We start from the raw sequence: 18,252 nt of genomic DNA on the forward strand, positions 1-18,252 counted from the left end.
AATAATTAAAAAAAAAAAAAAGGCAGTGATTTAAATATATCAAATTAGATATGGAATTTCATGACTACAATTTTAGTTCTGTGTCAAATTTTTGTTTCAAAAAGTGCTTCTTAAATTCAAATTCGAGTTTTGGATATTGTTAACCACATGCCAGAAATTAATCGCCAAAATATTCGCCAAGGTTGACATGACGAATTCAGTAAAAATGATAAATTCATGCCAAAGATTAATATTTCGTGACTATTGTACCCGAATGTCACGCGAGACATTCTCTGTTATATTAGAGAGTGGTACGAAAAAGGTTTGGGATGAACAGTCCCGTTGGCTTATTATATTACTTTTAGGAATAACCCAATGTTTCAACCAGAGTTGGATTAAAATGAGTCATAAGCTATGTTGTTGTTGCTGCTGCTTATCCCCCTTGGATTAAATACCAATTCAAACCAAGCCTAAGAGATCGGGGAAAGAGGGTGCAGTAGCTTCTCAGGGTAAAGACCCCTGAGCACCCGAGGGCAGAAGTCTGACTTTAGTTCATATGAAAATGACATTCAAACGCTCGCTTGCACAACCCCTTTTTATAGGCACGCACATGTCATAGAGTAAAGAACAACCCTGCTCAATCCAGGACTCGAACCCGGGACGCTCAAACTACAGGGAAGACGCGCTACCCCTAGGCCAGGACGCCGGCCTCATAAGATATTTGACATATGGGGCCCTTTATAAGCATTTATTTATTGCCTTTTCCCCCCTCTCGAAAAAAGATAGGGCCCTGAGGCTTATATGTGTTTTTGTTGTTGTGGCTTCGCCTCCAGCTTTTTGACGAAGTCAGACAAGGTCCATTAGACCGTTGACCAGGAGAAAGTCGAGGACCAGAAGTGGGGTGGAGTATATGTCCCCTCATGAAAGTCTCAAACAGTCCAGGAACGCTTATACGCAAATCCGACATTGATTTTAATACATAAAAAAGATGCTTTGTGTTTATGTGTACAGATCGTATACCAAATTTCAACCTTCTGGGTTTGTATTTTTGAATTATTCTGTTAACAGATAGCACGGCAAACATAATTCCAAAGATATTCTTTCGTTTAATTATTTTTTTATTTTGTTTGTTTATGTATTGAAGATCTAATGCATGGAGATTCATCAAAATACCTGAAGTCAAATATTTTGATGGTTGCAGTATTTTCTCTTTGTATATGTGAAAGTTAAAGAAAAAATAAATAAATAAATAAAAATAAACAGGAAAGAGCGGGGCGAGAAAATTGGGTGAGTGGTTACACTTAATCATCTCAGTCGGTTTCAAATCAGGCCTTGAATTTCTCAGCAAACCACATCCGTTATATTAAATATGATAGATATCGTGAGTTTGCAAAGATCATTTATATCAGCAGGTAGGTCAGGGTTGGAATCTTATCTTTTAAATACCACTAAAGATAAAGGCCAAAAGGTGTTCTGGAAATATGTTTTGGTTCGAAACGTAATTACTGCACCATCCGTAATGGATGCGGATAGATTGATCTCAGCTTTGAATTCCATAGATGCGAGGTTTATTAATAAAATAATCAATGCCAAATAACTTATAAATCTCAAACTGAATATTTATAATATAACAAATAAATAATTTTTATTTCTTATTTTCTTATATTAATTTATAACATACAAATTAAAATAAGAAAAAAAAAAGATTGATGGACCGTGAAGTGAAATTTGAAAAATTTCAAGTTATAAAGCATCAACAGAGGACGGTTTTAAAACTCCTCCATAATGTTAAGTCCCGAATCAAGTGATGCAATCAAAACCGCCAAACTGAAATGAGGCGCTCTGCTGATTATTTGTTTGGTGACAAACATAAAAATTTGAGCCAAATGCCTTTTTTACTTTCTTGTATACGTAGTATAGAGAAAATATAGTAATCGTCAAAAAATTCGAACTCGAGATTTTGACAAATCTCCATGTTTTAAACCTCTCTAAGTTCGAAAAGCACATTTTGGAAAATGTCTATCTGTGACTATCTCTATCTGTAATGTCTATCTCTATCTGTGACAAATATAACTCAAAATTCTTTGAGCAAACATCCAAATTTGGCAACCGTCTTTATACCAAATGTGCAGATTCTTATCAAATTTTGATTAAAATCTGATCAGAGAAAGTCCGTCCGTCCAGTTACTAGAATATTAATTAACATGATAATTACAAAACGAAGAGAACAAGACATATAAAATTTTGTACACAGATTTAACATCTACAGTCTAGACACCTATCAAATTTTGAGACAAATTCAACAATGGGTCTGTCGGTCTGTATTATTAGAAACCTGTATGCGTGATAACCCAAAAATGAAGTGACTTAAATATATCAAATTTGGTATGGGATTTTATGGCTAAAAGTGCTGTTTTGTGTCAAATTTCTGTTTCATTCGGTTGGGAAAAGCGTTCTAAAGCACAAATTCGATTTTCTGGTACAATTTACTGCATGCCAGGAATTAACCCCGAAAAAACTCGCCAAGGGTGAGAGGATAGATTCAGTAAAAATTCTATATTCGCATCGAAGGGTAATATTTCTTAACTATTGCATGGAAATTTCATGAAAGGCGTTCTGTGGGATACGCATTTATTAGAGAGTATGCGAGAAAGCTTTGGAAAGCTCACTCTTACTGGTTTACACCAGGACTCAGTATTAAAAAGAAAGGACGTCTTTAAAATGTCATTTTGTGCTGTAATTGTAGTTCTTATGACATTCTTTTTTACCTTGAATATCTTTTACCAGAATAGCTAAATTAAATTGTACAACCACTGTACATAGAACATCTAAACACGATAATTTTTATTTTGTCACCCAAAACCATATATCAAAAATTCCACTTGTTTGAAATTTAGTATATGCCGCCTTTTAAGATCGCCAACGAATGCCAAGTTGCCAATGCATATAAATTATAGTAGCCATAGCACTTTTAATGCCGCATCATTGCGTTGTTTATTTAAGAGTCATTTTGCTTTCTGCATAGGCGATTTGGACGCCGATGGTGAATAGGAGATACACCAATAAATGGATTACAATCAAACCCAATCAAATGGAACCAAATTCAGCCAAATGGAACTTTTCATATCCGACAATTTGAGATTTGAATAAGGATACAAAGATTTAGTTCTAGCATACAGATTACTTGAAATAGTTAGCTGTTATAAGGAAATGTTGTAATTCCATTTTATTGAAAGTTATTGATAAGAAATGATAACGACTTATGCTTAGATTGTCTCTGGTACTAATAGGGGAGAATGTGAAGTTGGAGCTTTAAAACCAGGAAGTTTGACTTAAAGCTACCAATCTTGGAATATACACACTTCGGATGGTGAAAATATGTACTTCGAAGCGAATTTCAAATAGATTTTTAATTAATCAAACATTAAGCAAGATTTTGGCGTTTTACCGCGATAATTTCTGAAAATACAATTGAGTAAAAATAATTTTTACATCGCTTTAACATTTTTGAAACCCTCTTTTTAAATGTATCAATTTAATTGTCATGCAAATTTTTGTTTAATTTTTTCAAAATATTTTTGTAAAGGGTGGCGAAAAAGGAACGCAAGATTTGAATTTGTCACCATTCATACAGTAAAGAGTTGGCAACCGTATTAAAAAACCGTTTGACAGCTAATAGTTTGGGATTAGTAAAAATGGAGCGTTAGATGATAGAACAAACGTGTTAAAGTAAGATTTGAATAAAATTTATGACACAATTTTTTTTTCATTAAATTGTTACATTTTTATTGAAGCTTAAAGTACACCTGATAGGGCTATGCATGGAATAACACATAGGGAAAAAGGCCTCCACGACTTCTCTGGCACAAACGGAATATTTTGTCGAAATTTTCCATGACCATTTTGTATAAATGTGGCTGAATTTCGTTGATGCAGCGTTGAATTTCCACCCTTCAATGCACTTGTACTTGTGGGCTTGCTGGCATTGACTTCAAATAATCCCATAAAAAGAAGTACAATCGTGTTAAATTAAATGATCTATGGGGGCCGATTCTCACATTTTCGAACTGTAGCCTCCAGACTTTCAATATTTTTGAAATATTGTTCAACAATGAAAACACGTTGTTCTATCGTGTAGCTCTCAATTTATACTAACCCTAAACTATCAACTGTCAAATGTTTGTTTAATAGGGTTGCCAACGCTTTACGGCACAAATGGTGGCAAATTCAAATTTTGCATTAATTTTGGCGCACCCTTTATAATGTTCAACAATAAATTTCGTTGTGCAACAGAAATTTAAATCGTTTTCATTATTCCATCAAATATTTAAGGTGATTTTCTCCCATTGTTGAAAAGTAAGGAAGAAAGAATCTGTTTGATAATTGTGTAGTTTACATGAGAAATAAGAAAATGGTTACAGTTATCTGGAATTTAGAATATAAATTATCCGAAAAATATCGTTTTTAATTTCTTAATGATGTCCTGGAACTTAGGATAGCTCATACATATAACAAACGGGCATTAAAAGTGTAAGATATTAAAATAACACAGATTGTGCCTGACACAATTTAATACTCAAAATATTTTCTTAGGACAATAATGAAAACCATGTTATGCATAAAATTTAATTAAAAGTAAACACAACCAATATATTCTTGACAAACCAGTTGGTCGCCAGATGCGGCTAGTAATTATTATACTATCATTGCACAATAATGAAGCCAATAAATGGCGCGGAACAACAATAAATCTTATATTGCAGAAAAAGAAAACTAAAAATGCGAAGTTGGCTTTTATACTTTTGAAAAGAGTAATCCTTGGTAAAAGTGTTTAATCGATATTTGTAAGAAACTTATTGATACTGAAGATCAATATCAAACAATGAAAGTTTCAGTAACAAGGTTTTGCAAATTGATGATAAAAAGAATATATCTATACATATTATAAAATGAAGTCTCCTAAAAGAGTCTGTATGTTTGAAAGAGAAAAACTCGAGAAATATTTAACTGATATTGGAGATATTTGTACCATTTTGTCGGGCATTTGATGGGAAAGGTTTTAGTATATTGAAGTCTTATCAAAATAAAAAAAGGAGTTTTATAATTGCGATTTTAATTATTTTCCTAATATGATTTGCGCATGCGTAAAACAGTACTTTGCCCTTATCCGCACATGTGCGAAAACCTCAAACTGCGCATGCGCAAATAGCAAGAACTGTGATGTAAATATGCGACGCATTTCTTTGTTTACATCTGATTCTAAACAGCGATTCAAAACTCATTAAGACCTCCATTTTAATAATTTTAGTCAAAAACTAATGGCAAATTTAGTTCATATTTCAACACATTTTTGATTTTACAAAATGCAAGTATAATATACTTTTCAAAAATACTTAAATACTTGAAATATATTTAATTTTTTATTTTACCAATTTCAAAAAGAAAATGTATTTTTTTAATTAATTTACTATGATTACTTGAACATCCACATTTGTACATAATATTATTCTAACAATGAATATTATAATATCTTATATAATGAATATTATAATATCTTATATAATGAATATTATAATATTCATGAATATTATAATATCTAAATGAAAATGAAAAAAGATAGTAACCAAGCCAAAAACACCAATTAAAGTGTTAATAAAGTCATTATTAAGTTAATAACAGTTAGTTAATGACAGCTTGTTCGGTTAGAATACTAATTTTTCTTGTTTAAATGTTAATACAGAATACATTTATTAGAATTTCACCATATTATTTAATGAAACATATGAGTTAAATAAAGTCAGCCTACAGCAAATTATTACTCTGGTAAAAGAAATTGGGCTAGACTTAAAACCAATATACTGTCGCCAAAGTTGAAATGTTTTGGGACAATTTCTCGTCAGATATGATCGTAACAGTTTTTATTGCAAATGTAAAAGGTGTTTGTTATCATTCCGGACATTTGACTTCTGGGCTAATAACATCTTTTTATTTAACCTGCATTCAGTCTATCTCTGTCCAGCGGTCCTAGGCAACTGCCTAATCTGCCTAGTCAGGCATTCGATCCTGTGTATTGTTAACCTTAACTTTAATGCGAGATCCAGCAGAGCCATATTAGTACATATGATGCATCAGTTTGATTACATTTGTAAGTTGTTAAAAAAGGAATTACTACAATAACCGGGATTCGAACCTAGTTTATTGTGGATGCAATGTAGTTTACAGTGGAACAATACTAATCTAAGAACACCATGACAAAAAAAAAAAGCATACACTAATAAATGCTTCGTGTGTATTAGCACATGTTTTAAAAGAAAATGTAACTAATTCGTTACACTTAATAGACAGGCTAACTGTAAAATTCTTTTCGATTATTTGATTGTTATCAAAATCATGCATGTGTGAGAAATCCCAAACTCTAGCTTGTCAGAAAATAGTCGAAGTTTTAACTAAAAAATTTGATCCACTTGTTATTGATAAATTATTATTTACTGATAATAATATTAGAACTAATTATTATATACCTTATTTATTGACACATTATTTTATATTATGTTTGTTATTTCGCGTTCTTTTCGATTATTTTATTGTTAATGAAATTATGCGTATGTGAGAATTTCCAGAACTCTAGCTAGTAGCAAAATGAATGAAGTTTTAATTTAAAAAATTGACTCACATAAAAGATACATTTATTATTAATAACTTATTATTTCCTGATAATTATATTATAACTAATTATAGTATATCTTATTTATTAACATTATTATTATATAGTTTATTTATTAACATATTATTTTATAACTTTTTTAATATTTTATATTAAGTTCATAATTTTGTTCTGCTGTGTCTCTCTGATTATTTCTGTCTGTACATCAGATTGTTTGTAAACTACCCGTATATCCTCTTTTGATTGGTAGGGTGTCATTATCTTATATAAAGTATTTGATCGAGGTCAGCAAAGACTCACCCTTTCTTCTAACTTTATCAGGATAAAATTCATTTCAAAATTTAGCCTTAGGAATAAGTTTCTCAAACCCCTCAAACCAGTTGTTATTAAGTGCAAGGAATATGATCCAAAACCGGATTATCTTTCAAAACAACTGTAAATAATTTTTAATTGTTTGTAAATTCTTTTTCATTTAATGGGTCAAATTCAGACAATGAATCAAAAGTATTTGATTAGAGTGATACTTCGGTGCATACTAACATCCTTTACTTTGTTTCTTTTCCAGAGAGAAATGGAAATTTACGAGAGGTTACAAACAAATGGAACAATGAACAGTGGTTGTTTATCTGTCAACGACTAAGCCGTGACATTTCCCAGAACCTCGAAACCTAATTATGGAAAAATGAAAATTCCAGGCCCGTTTTATATAATTTAAGATGCTGGAAACAACATATATTTGAATATGTATGAGTTAATGCAGTTTTTATCGAATTATCTAACTTTTCATCATTTTATATTTATACTCAACATAAATGGAATATATTATCTGAAATTCTGAAGAGTAAAGCTGAAATATAAATAAATGCAAAATAATTAATAGTTTTAATTTAAAATATGGCTAAATTAATTTAATGATTCTTAAAAACTATTATGAGTATTTTCTTTTCGACTATCGCGTATATTAACACAATGCTGCCTTTTCCCTACAGTATGAATTTAAATCTTTTTTTTTAATTTTTTAGATTCAAAATATTTGATGTAAATATTAATCTTATTAATGAAACCACTTATAAATTTTCTTTATCTAGTTCAGGGATGGCGAACCTTTATGGATCAACGTGCCATTTTTTTCTAAAGAAATGATTAATGAGGTACAGACGTGCCGTCGTGAAATAATTTTGGCCTGTGATTTTCGGGAAGATAATAAAACTAAATACTAACAACTCAAATTTTTTTATTTACTATGAAAAAATACATTTTGCACTGTATAGTAGTAAAGGTTTTAGTTATACGTGTAATTCAAACTAAAGTAACATTAGTGTGACTTCTGTTGTTGCAGATTAGATGACAAATAATCTATATTGGGATTGTAAGATGTTCAGAATGCACGCTGAATTGGAGTCATCTGCCAAACGATTTCTAAGCGAGTCTTGAATGTTATTCCTCTCTGAAAACGACTCGCAGACACAGATGAAAATATGCTTAAAATAGAATGAGTCAGCTTCTTCAAACAGTTAAATGTTTCAATCGAATTCCATGTTTCTAAAATTTCATTACTGGCATTTTTACTTATGTTACTTGTTAACCTTTCTGTTTCAATCAATTTCAACTTTTTGCTTGTTTCAATAAATTTTTGAATCCACGTTGAACTAGACTGGAAATTAATCAGTTGTATTTCAAATTCTTCGATTTCCGACCAATAGAATTGGGATAAGTTCAGTTTATCAAATGAAGTCACATGCAAGTCGTTTTGCAAACAGTAAAATGCAAACCGTTTTGATCGGCGGAGTGCCCGAAATATTGTTTCGCGTTGATCGATGGCACGCGTGCCACTGGCTCGCCATCCCTGACCTAGTTTACTGTGTTAAGTTATTCTGTTCAAAGTACACGGGCGGTCAGACACCCCCCCCCTACCGATAAATTACTTCTAAGATTTACCTGAGTGCAAGCAAAGATTGCATGAAAAATTTTACTAACCTAAATCTTATTGCCTTTTTGAGTTCCCATTGAGTTTATAACATCAAGTTAAACATTCATAAATAGTTTTTTTGTTGTCCATTGGAGCTAATCTAAGGGTCTAATCCATAGCCGCATACATCTAAGGTGGCTATGGAGTTTTTCAATATTTGCATTACCTCTTCCGAGTATATCCCAAATATGTAGATGAAAACGGATTCGGAAATTTGTCTTTTAAATGTATTTTTGATAAAATTAGATATAACCATTTTTTTTTTCAATATAAAACATTGTATTCCATATTAAAATATAGCCATTATATTTCACAGTAAAAAACAAACCTTTACGGAAATTACCCTAGCTTGGATTAAAGGTTAAATTAGATTAAAAATTGCTAATTATCTACCTTTTTTCACTAAAAGAGTCCAATTGAATGACACATCGAAATGACATTTTATGAAAGCAAAATAAATTAATAATAAAAAAAAATGAAATATAAAATAAAAATAAAAAAATAAATTCATATAAATAATTATTATGAAAAAATTATGTTTATATAATAAAATGAATATAAATTTTTATATATTAAAAATAATTAAATTAATTAATGTATAATTTAATATATTAATTAACATATAATGTATTATATTAATGAATAAATATATAATTTAATATATTAAATTATATTTAATATATTAATATATTAAATATATTTTTTTAAGAATTGTATTTATTGTAATTAAAGTAAATTAAAAATTTTAATAATTTTACAATTCATTATTTATTTCAATTATAATAAATATAATTTTTAATTGTCGAATTAATATTATAAATAATTTATTTCATGCATTCCAATATCATTTAAAATTAATTTTTTTTTATTGGAATACATTATGCGCAGATATTTCCAGTGCATTTAAGCCATTTTTTATATTATACAACTACGTTCAGTTGCGGAATAAATATGATAAAATTTTATCTCAATATATAAAATGACAAAACTGAACAAGAAAGGTTGTGTGTATAGGTTATTCTAAAGACTTTTATAAGAATTTTATCTTCACAACACACAAATTTCAAGTTTAAAATAACTAATTATTAAATAATTTAATTCCTAAGCTAGGTTTATAATAATCTGTATACAGTGTCCAAAAATACGAAATTTCAGAATTGGCAGAGTACAAAATTTAGATTTGTTTATATTTCATTATCTAAATAATAACTATACTATTTATTAAAAAAAATTTCTGAATAAATATTCTTAAATAAATCAAATTAATATTTAAAAAATAACATATATCAAACTCAATGTAGAAAGAAAATTCCAAATAATTAATTCTAAGAGAGAAAAAAGCGTTTGTTTAAAATTTCAATGATAATACGTTTTTATGAATAAATATTTAAAATGTCTTCATTTTTTTTCTTTTATTCCAGATTAAAATTGACTTTGGATTAAATGTCGAATACTTGATTAATATCAGTCATATTCATATGGCTGATATTACCCAAATAATCTATTCATATGATTATGAATTTTATAACATTCCTGATATTGTTTAGAATAGTCATAAAATTCATAATTCATTAATATTGTATTGTTTGTCTTCATTGGCATAAGCACAGGAAGCGTCACGATTTAAAATGAGACTAAGGACATCTAAGAATGATAAGACAAAAGCCATTTTTTGAATACAAAATTTCAGAAAAACTGTTTTTAAAAGATGTTTATAATTTTGACACAGTAACATATAAAAAATAACATATAATAATTGTCCATAACAGTAGATATAGTTGCCCATCGTTGTCTGTAACGCTGAGCAGGATTAAAATATCGCCGCCCTTTTTGTCCCTTTCAATAACGGATTCGAAATTTCACTTTCTGTTTTGGGGAATATCAACTGAGATTTTTATGTTAAAACTAGCCGCCTTTGGCGACCAGCCGGTTCGCCAATCTTAATGTTCGTTTAAATTTTAATAATTAAATAGGTTTAACCGGAGTTTAACCCCCTTCTTCGCCAAGTTGCGATAACGCACCAAAGCTGGCAATCTTTATTATGCACTATAATTGAACATCTGCTTCTTTGCTTTTGAACATTTCGCAAGGCCGTTGTTTGCGATTTTTAAAAATTTCGCCAAGCAGGGGATAAAACTCCGGTCGTACCATTAAACATTTTACGCAATTCCAACTTTAATAGATTCTTCAGCAAAATATTTTAAAACTTCAAATTTTGATAGTCATATAATTCACTCATAATATTATAAAGGCCTTCAGTTATAGCGTGATATATATCTCTCTAATTTTCTGTTACCCCTCGTAGAAATTATGCTTTAAATTACAGTGTAAATGATTAATCTGCAATTAATATAATATTTTTTACTGAAACAAAGCATTTTTTTTTAATAATATGATTACTGATAATAGAGTCACTGAGCGTTTAAACTTTATGGTCACTAAAGAATATCTTTCTTAATTTATGTAATATCTCAAGAATTTGTCAACAAAAATTTCTCAGATTCATCATGAACAGATCGATTCATTAACAATGTTTAATTTTAAATGCATCAAACACTAAGAAAATAAAATGAATCGTTTAAAATAATCGGTCGAAAACAGGTTTAAAAAAATCTACTTAAAAAACGATGTACTTAAAACTATAAGCATATACAAAAAATATATAACTAACATAAATGCATTTTACTTACAAAAGCATGCAACTAACCTAAAAATAATTTAAATCGTCCGTTGGTTGTCATGCCAACAATCAGAACAATGCGCATGCGTGGATTTTCTTCGCCAGTTACGTCAACGCAAATGCGTAAATTTTTCTACGCCAGTTGGGGTAACGCTATGCAGATTAGACATTTTTAATTTCCTTTATTCTGTGTTATTTTAATTCAAAAGTACTTCAGAATGAATGTGAAACATGGATTAATTAACAATGTTTAATTTTAAATGCATAAAACATTAAGAAAATAAACAGAATCGTTTGAAATAATCCGTCGAAAAATGTTAACCCTAGCCTAATTACTGTTGGGAGAAAAAAACAACTGATGCCTTACTTATTTGGCGATGGGGAAAATGGAAGATTTTTTTGGCGGAAAAGTTGGCGTTGGGAAAAATGGAAGATTTTTTTGGCGGGAAAGTTAGTTTTTAATTAATAATTGACTACCCCTAACATTTAGGGGGATGAAAAATAGATGTTGGCCGATTCTCATAGATACCGGATATGCACAAAAAATTTCATCAAAATCGGTCAAGCCGTTTCGGAGGAGTATGGCAACGAAAACTGTGACACGAGAATTTTATATATTAGATTGATTTATCAGTGTGCGAATAAAATTAAGAACGAATAAAAATTAGCTATAGAATGTAAACTTCACATTTTATTTATATTATTTTAAGAATATTTGGCCTCTAGTTATTTTCTGTTAGTGGATATGAATTGGTTTCAAATAAATGTTAGTAATTAATATAGACTGGAATGTTTGGTAATTTTACAGACAGAGAAAATCTCATTGCAACGAAACAAAATTTTAATGTCTAAATATTTACATATAAAGTTTAGTAATAATAATATTTTTTTAAAACACTCAATCAATGTGAATGAGATTTTTTAATACAACTTCCGCTCGTTAACCAATAACATTCATATCCGAGATATAATTAGTAAAGCCATAGCCCATCTAGACTAGTACGTCTTCTAGATTTTAAGAGATGGTATAAGGTAAATCAATATTTTTTCTGTAAATTGCATGATTCAAATTCCTTATGAACTGAATGCAACTGCTGATATAATTAAGCTAGATGACGACAAGATTGACAAATCAAGCCTAAAAACTATCATATAACGTGCTTTGAACTTGAAATTCAAAATTATCATTATTTTTTTATAAGAGAAATATTTAATTTCTATTTTTCAAATAAACCGAGCTTTAAAGTTTAAATGTCGTACAATCATTTGTAAATTTAAAAAAATGTAAATATGGATATTTCTTAATATATATGTTATGATCAACGAAATTAATTAGTTTTTGTTAATACTCCTTCATTGTCAACGATAAAAATCATCGTTATTTTTTTTATAAGAAAAATATTTAATTTCTATTTTTCAAACAAATAGAGCTTTAAGTTTTCTTTAAAATAATACATAAAGTTTAAATGTCGAATAATCGTTTGTAAATTTAAAAAAAAATATAAATATAGATATTTGTTAGGGTATATGTTATGATCAACGAAATTAATTAGTTATTATTAATACTGACCATGGCAATTAATGATTAATTTTAAAGTTTGCTTAATATTAATAATAACAATTAATTACTAATACTAATTATTATTATTGTTAAAAATAATCTATTAATTACAGAGACCACATCATTTATGCAAAAAAAAATATATTTTCAGACTTTTATCGCATTTTTTTTATCATTGTAAAAATAAATATTTACTAGATAGACATAAAATGAGAAATGTATGATTCATCCAAAAAATTTATCTTTTCTAATAAAAATATACAGGATCAAACATAAACACATACCAAAACAATACCAGTGAATTAATTATATAAAAAATTGGGAATCGTCTGCATTTAAAATTTAAAAATGTTTTTGATTTCTTTCCTAAAACGAATAAAGATTCTTTTTTATATATTTTTTCAAAAAGTTTTAGACATGTTTTGAATTTAAAGTAGATTAAATGCATCGATAAGCATTTCTTTATTTGGTTGAAAGCAAACACAAAATAAAATTACATATAAAAATACACATTACAAAGATTTGAATTGGTGTTAGAATGTTATCTTCTAAATGTTTTTTCTCTTATTCTTTTACCTCGTTCGAAATGTTTCGATATTTACTAAACTAAATTTTAAATTGTTATTAATTCCAAATCTTTTTTTTTCTTTCTAGAAACCTAATTTAATTTTTGAAAAAAAAAATAATAAGCTAAAAATATTTGAACTCGAGTAACCCACATTTAACTCAAGGCGTTGGATTTTAGTTTCATTTAATGAATAAAGACGGATGTGTCTATGCATATTCATTAAATATAGTTTGAGGTCGCTTTTCACAATTGTTCGTGGAAAAATACTGGAAAACACCTGTTTTCGAAGAATCGGAACTTCATCCTTGAGAATTATCATAATTGTTTAATATTCTTTTTTTTTTTTTTTGCTTCGGTCGTTTCACATCCTGTATAACATGTTGCTTTTGCGAAGAAATGCGATATAATCAGTCTAGATTTATGCATTTGTCATATTTACTAGCTCCATTTGCTAAGCTTTTGCACTGTCAGGAATTTTAAATGACTGCTCTTATTCTGAATACAGTAGACTCCCGATTATCCGCGGGCGGGTTATCCGCGGTGCGGATTATCCGCGCCTGCCGCACTAAGTTTCTTTTTTTCTTTTTTTTTTTTTTTTTTGACTGATTTTTTCAAAAAGGTGCAGTTTTACAGTTATGCTTTTGTAATTGCATAATACATTACATTATTAAAACAGTACATATGTATTCATTTTTCTGTGTATCCTTGACGCCTCTCGTAAATACAAAGCACTTTTCTGTTTTCATTCACAAAATGCATTTTAGGTTAGTTTTGAGTGATATACTAAAATATTAAGCGTTAGTTAAACATTTCCTGCTGTTTATTTTACGTTTTATTGTACATAAAACGATTTTTTAAAGTTGGAATGACTGTTTTCTTTTTTGCTATACCCGTTTTTAGCTTTTTTTCGGATTATCCGCGATTTTTGTTATCCGCGGCGGCCGCGCCACCCAATTCCGCGGATAATCGGGAGTGTACTGTATTAGTAATTATAAAGATAAATTAATTGTTTAAGCAGGAAATTGATGTTCTTGATACAACGTAAATCTGGTATCTACGTATCTGATATATAGGAATATAACATGATTTATGAAACGAGATACAAAGATACCTGATTTTTTTTATTTACTTTACAACGTAATAATCCGATAATTCTTTTCTGCAAACATGATGACTAAGAACAAATTTTTTTCTGTTATTTTTATTTTCTATATGAAACACACCAAGGAAAGGTATTGTAGTTATGTTTGAACATATCTACATATTTAGCACATACTTGAACATGAGGTTGATAACTTGAACATAGAGGTTTTGATAACTTATTTTAAACCTACTTATTTTAAACCTATCCGAATAAATAAATAAATAAAACATTTTCAGTATTTATCTACTTGCCGATCTAAAAATACTGGGAGTGGTTTTTCCGAAACTTTATCGCATACTCTCAAATCAAATAAACACTTGTTTACTAACTGCATACCATTAGCGAACAATGCTTACAAAAGTGCTTATTTGCATGCTATCTTTGGCAATTAATCGCTTTAGTTTGGTTAATATACAGGTATTCGAAAAATGAATGTGTATTTTGGGCGTCTTTGCGCCATTCGATTGAAACCGAAATTTGATACAAGATTACAAGTGCAATAACAAAATCATATGCCAAATTTCATATAGTTAAATTCTTTGCATTTTTAAGCATTAAGCATTTTTGAATTATCAATTTTAATTGCTTGAGAAAGTATAGACCAACAAATGGCCAACTCTTTGACGGATTTGATTCTAAATTTGATATATCTACATTTTAGATGTTAAATCTTTGAACCAAATTTTATCAATTTAGCTCTTTTTATTTTGTTGTTATCATGTTGACCTATATAGGGACAACAGGACGGACAGACGTCTTCAGAATGCATTTCATCAAAAAAAAAAAATTGATAAGAATCCAGAAATTGCGCCTAAAGATCACACACCAAATTTTATAGGTCTAGGAAATTTGATAAACTAACTATATCTTTGGTACGCGGGAAGTATCAAAATTCAACTTAAATTTTATTAATTAAAATTCTGATTAAATTTTTTCTTAATATTCTCTCTGAGTTTCATATTCTCATCTTCTAAGATATATATGTGGCAAATTTGATTGAACAAATTTGATTTGCTGACAAGTTTTTTTTTTCTTTATAAATTCTACATTTTCGCTAACGTGACATAAAATTTCCAAAGTTCTTCATGTTTCACTTCTAAAAAATTAGATATCTGTGAGAGTGTAATACTAATGTAATTGATTATTTTCGAGGATTTAAAAATAAATATTAAAAGATAAGACAAATGAATGAGAAAAATATTAGCAAGTAATACCTGCCGATAGAAAAATACTAAGACGTATGTTTTAAGCAAAAGATTGTACAATTGAAGAATTAATTTACTTTACTAAGTTCAGCTTTGTAATGCAAATAAGAGTACTCTGTGTAAAGTATACAAAATAAGATACGTTCCTTCTTAATAATTAAAACATTGTTAAGCAAATATTGCAAGGTTAAAAAATTTACAAAGTATTCAGATTTAAGAAACTGAAACATAAGAATTATATGCCAGCATTCGTTTCTATATTTAAAAGATTGGTAAAAGAATAATTTAGAAAAGATCACAGAATTGAAAATCGTTTTTAATTTCCTTTTAATTGGATAATATTGCGAATGAGATTCTATCTTTCAAATAAAAAAGAAATTGTAATGCTTACTTAAAAAAATTCTTAGCGTTAATGAATTTAACTTTAGTTTACAAAAAAAGTATAATTAAAAATTTTAAGAAATCCTGTCCTATAAGAAACTCACAAAAAGATTTTTTTATTGAAAACGATTATTACAATTTATTTATTTTCCCGTTTGTTTGTCGATTCCCGGTAAATTTTGTTTTCAATTATTTTTATCTTCTTTATTTTATACTAGCCGCCTTTGGCGACCAGCCGGTTCGCCAATCTTAATGTTTGTTTAAATTTTAATAATTAAATAGGTTCAACCGGAGTTTAACCCCCTTCTTCGCCAAGTTGCGATAACGCACCAAAGCTGGCAAAGCTTTATTATGCACTATAATTGAACATCTGCTTCTTTGCTTTTGAAGATTTCGCAAGGCCGTTGTTTGCGATTTTTAAAAATTTCGCCAAGCAGAGGATAAAACTCTTGTCGTACCATTAAACATTTTACGCAATTCCAACTTTAATAGATTCTTCAGCAAAATATTTTAAAACTTCAAATTTTGATAGTCATATAATTCACTCATAATATTATAAAGGCCTTCAGTTATAGCGTGATATATATCTCTCTAATTTTCTGTTACCCCTCGTAAAAATTATGCTTTAAATTACAGTGTAAATGATTAATCTGCAATTAATATAATAATATTTTTTACTGAAACAAAGCATTTTTTTAAATAATATGATTACTGATAATAGAGTCACTGAGCGTTTAAACTTTATGGTCACTAAAGAATATCTTTCTTAATTTATGTAATATCTCAAGAATTTGTCAACAAAAATTTCTCAGATTCATCATGAATAGATCGATTCATTAACAATGTTTAATTTTAAATGCATCAAACACTAAGAAAATAAAATGAATCGTTTAAAATAATCGGTCGAAAACAGGTTTAAAAAAAATCTACTTAAAAAACGATGTACTTAAAACTATAAGCATATACAAAAAATATATAACTAACATAAATACATTTTACTTACAAAAGCATGCAACTAACCTAAAAATAATTTAAATCCTCCGTTGGTTGTCATGCCAACAATCAGAACAATGCGCATGCGTGGATTTTCTTCGCCAGTTACGTCAACGCAAATGCGTAAATTTTTCTACGCCAGTTGGGGTAACGCTATGCAGATTATACATTTTTAATTTCCTTTATTCTGTGTTATTTTAATTCAAAAGTACTTCAGAATGAATCTGAAACATGGATTAATTAACAATGTTTAATTTTAAATGCATAAAACATTAAGAAAATAAACAGAATCGTTTGAAATAATCCGTCGAAAAATGTTAACCCTAGCCTAATTACTGTTGGGAGAAAAAAACAACTGATGCCTTACTTATTTGGCAATGGGGAAAATGGAAGATTTTTTTGGCGAAAAATTTGGCGTTGGGAAAAATGGAAGATTTTTTTGGCGGGAAAGTTAGTTTTTAATTAATAATTAAAATTCTAATTAAAATTTCAAAAAAAGGGACCCCAGGTGCACATTCCCGACCTCTTAGGTATACATGTACCAAATTTGATAGCTGTATGTCAAATGACCTGGCCTGTAGAGCGCCAACACACACACACACACACACACACACACATTGAGCTTTATTATAAGTATAGATAAAAGTGTGTTTTAAATATTCATTCATTTATGTGCAGTCTTTACAACAATAACTGTTTTCTTACATAAATTGAAGTAATTTATAGGATTTACAGTTTTTGAAAGTATCTTTGAATTTTTATTTCTCTGAATGAATTGAAGAGATATTTAAACTATCGTAATTGGTTTTTAATGAATCGGTGCTGTAAATTAAGAATATATCTTTCACATAAACAATAAAAAGCAATAAAGTTAGGTTTTCCAAAATTTGTAAAATGAATTTTTTTCATCATAAATAAGAGAAATAATTTGTTCATTTTGGAAAAACAATAAAATAAGGATATTTACTTATTGAGTTCATTATTTGGTCTTTTTAATTAATTTAGTAGAACAACTGTCAACGCAAATAAATAGGGGAGGGGAAGAATTGTACAGTGACGCTTTAGATCCATTTTCTGTGGGAAAACAGTAAAGCCGAGTTTAACACTG

General features: G+C 28.9%; 1 protein-coding gene across 3 annotated transcripts in view; it reads right to left on the reverse strand.

Annotated features, from left to right (window-relative positions):
• Nucleotides 1-18,252, reverse strand: part of LOC129975050 (uncharacterized) — a 128,886-nt gene that overhangs the window by 13,935 nt on the left and 96,699 nt on the right. The gene's annotated exons all lie outside the window — the stretch shown is intronic.

This window comes from Argiope bruennichi, chromosome 7 (assembly GCF_947563725.1).
Source record: "Argiope bruennichi chromosome 7, qqArgBrue1.1, whole genome shotgun sequence".
Classification (NCBI taxonomy): domain Eukaryota; kingdom Metazoa; phylum Arthropoda; class Arachnida; order Araneae; family Araneidae; genus Argiope; species Argiope bruennichi.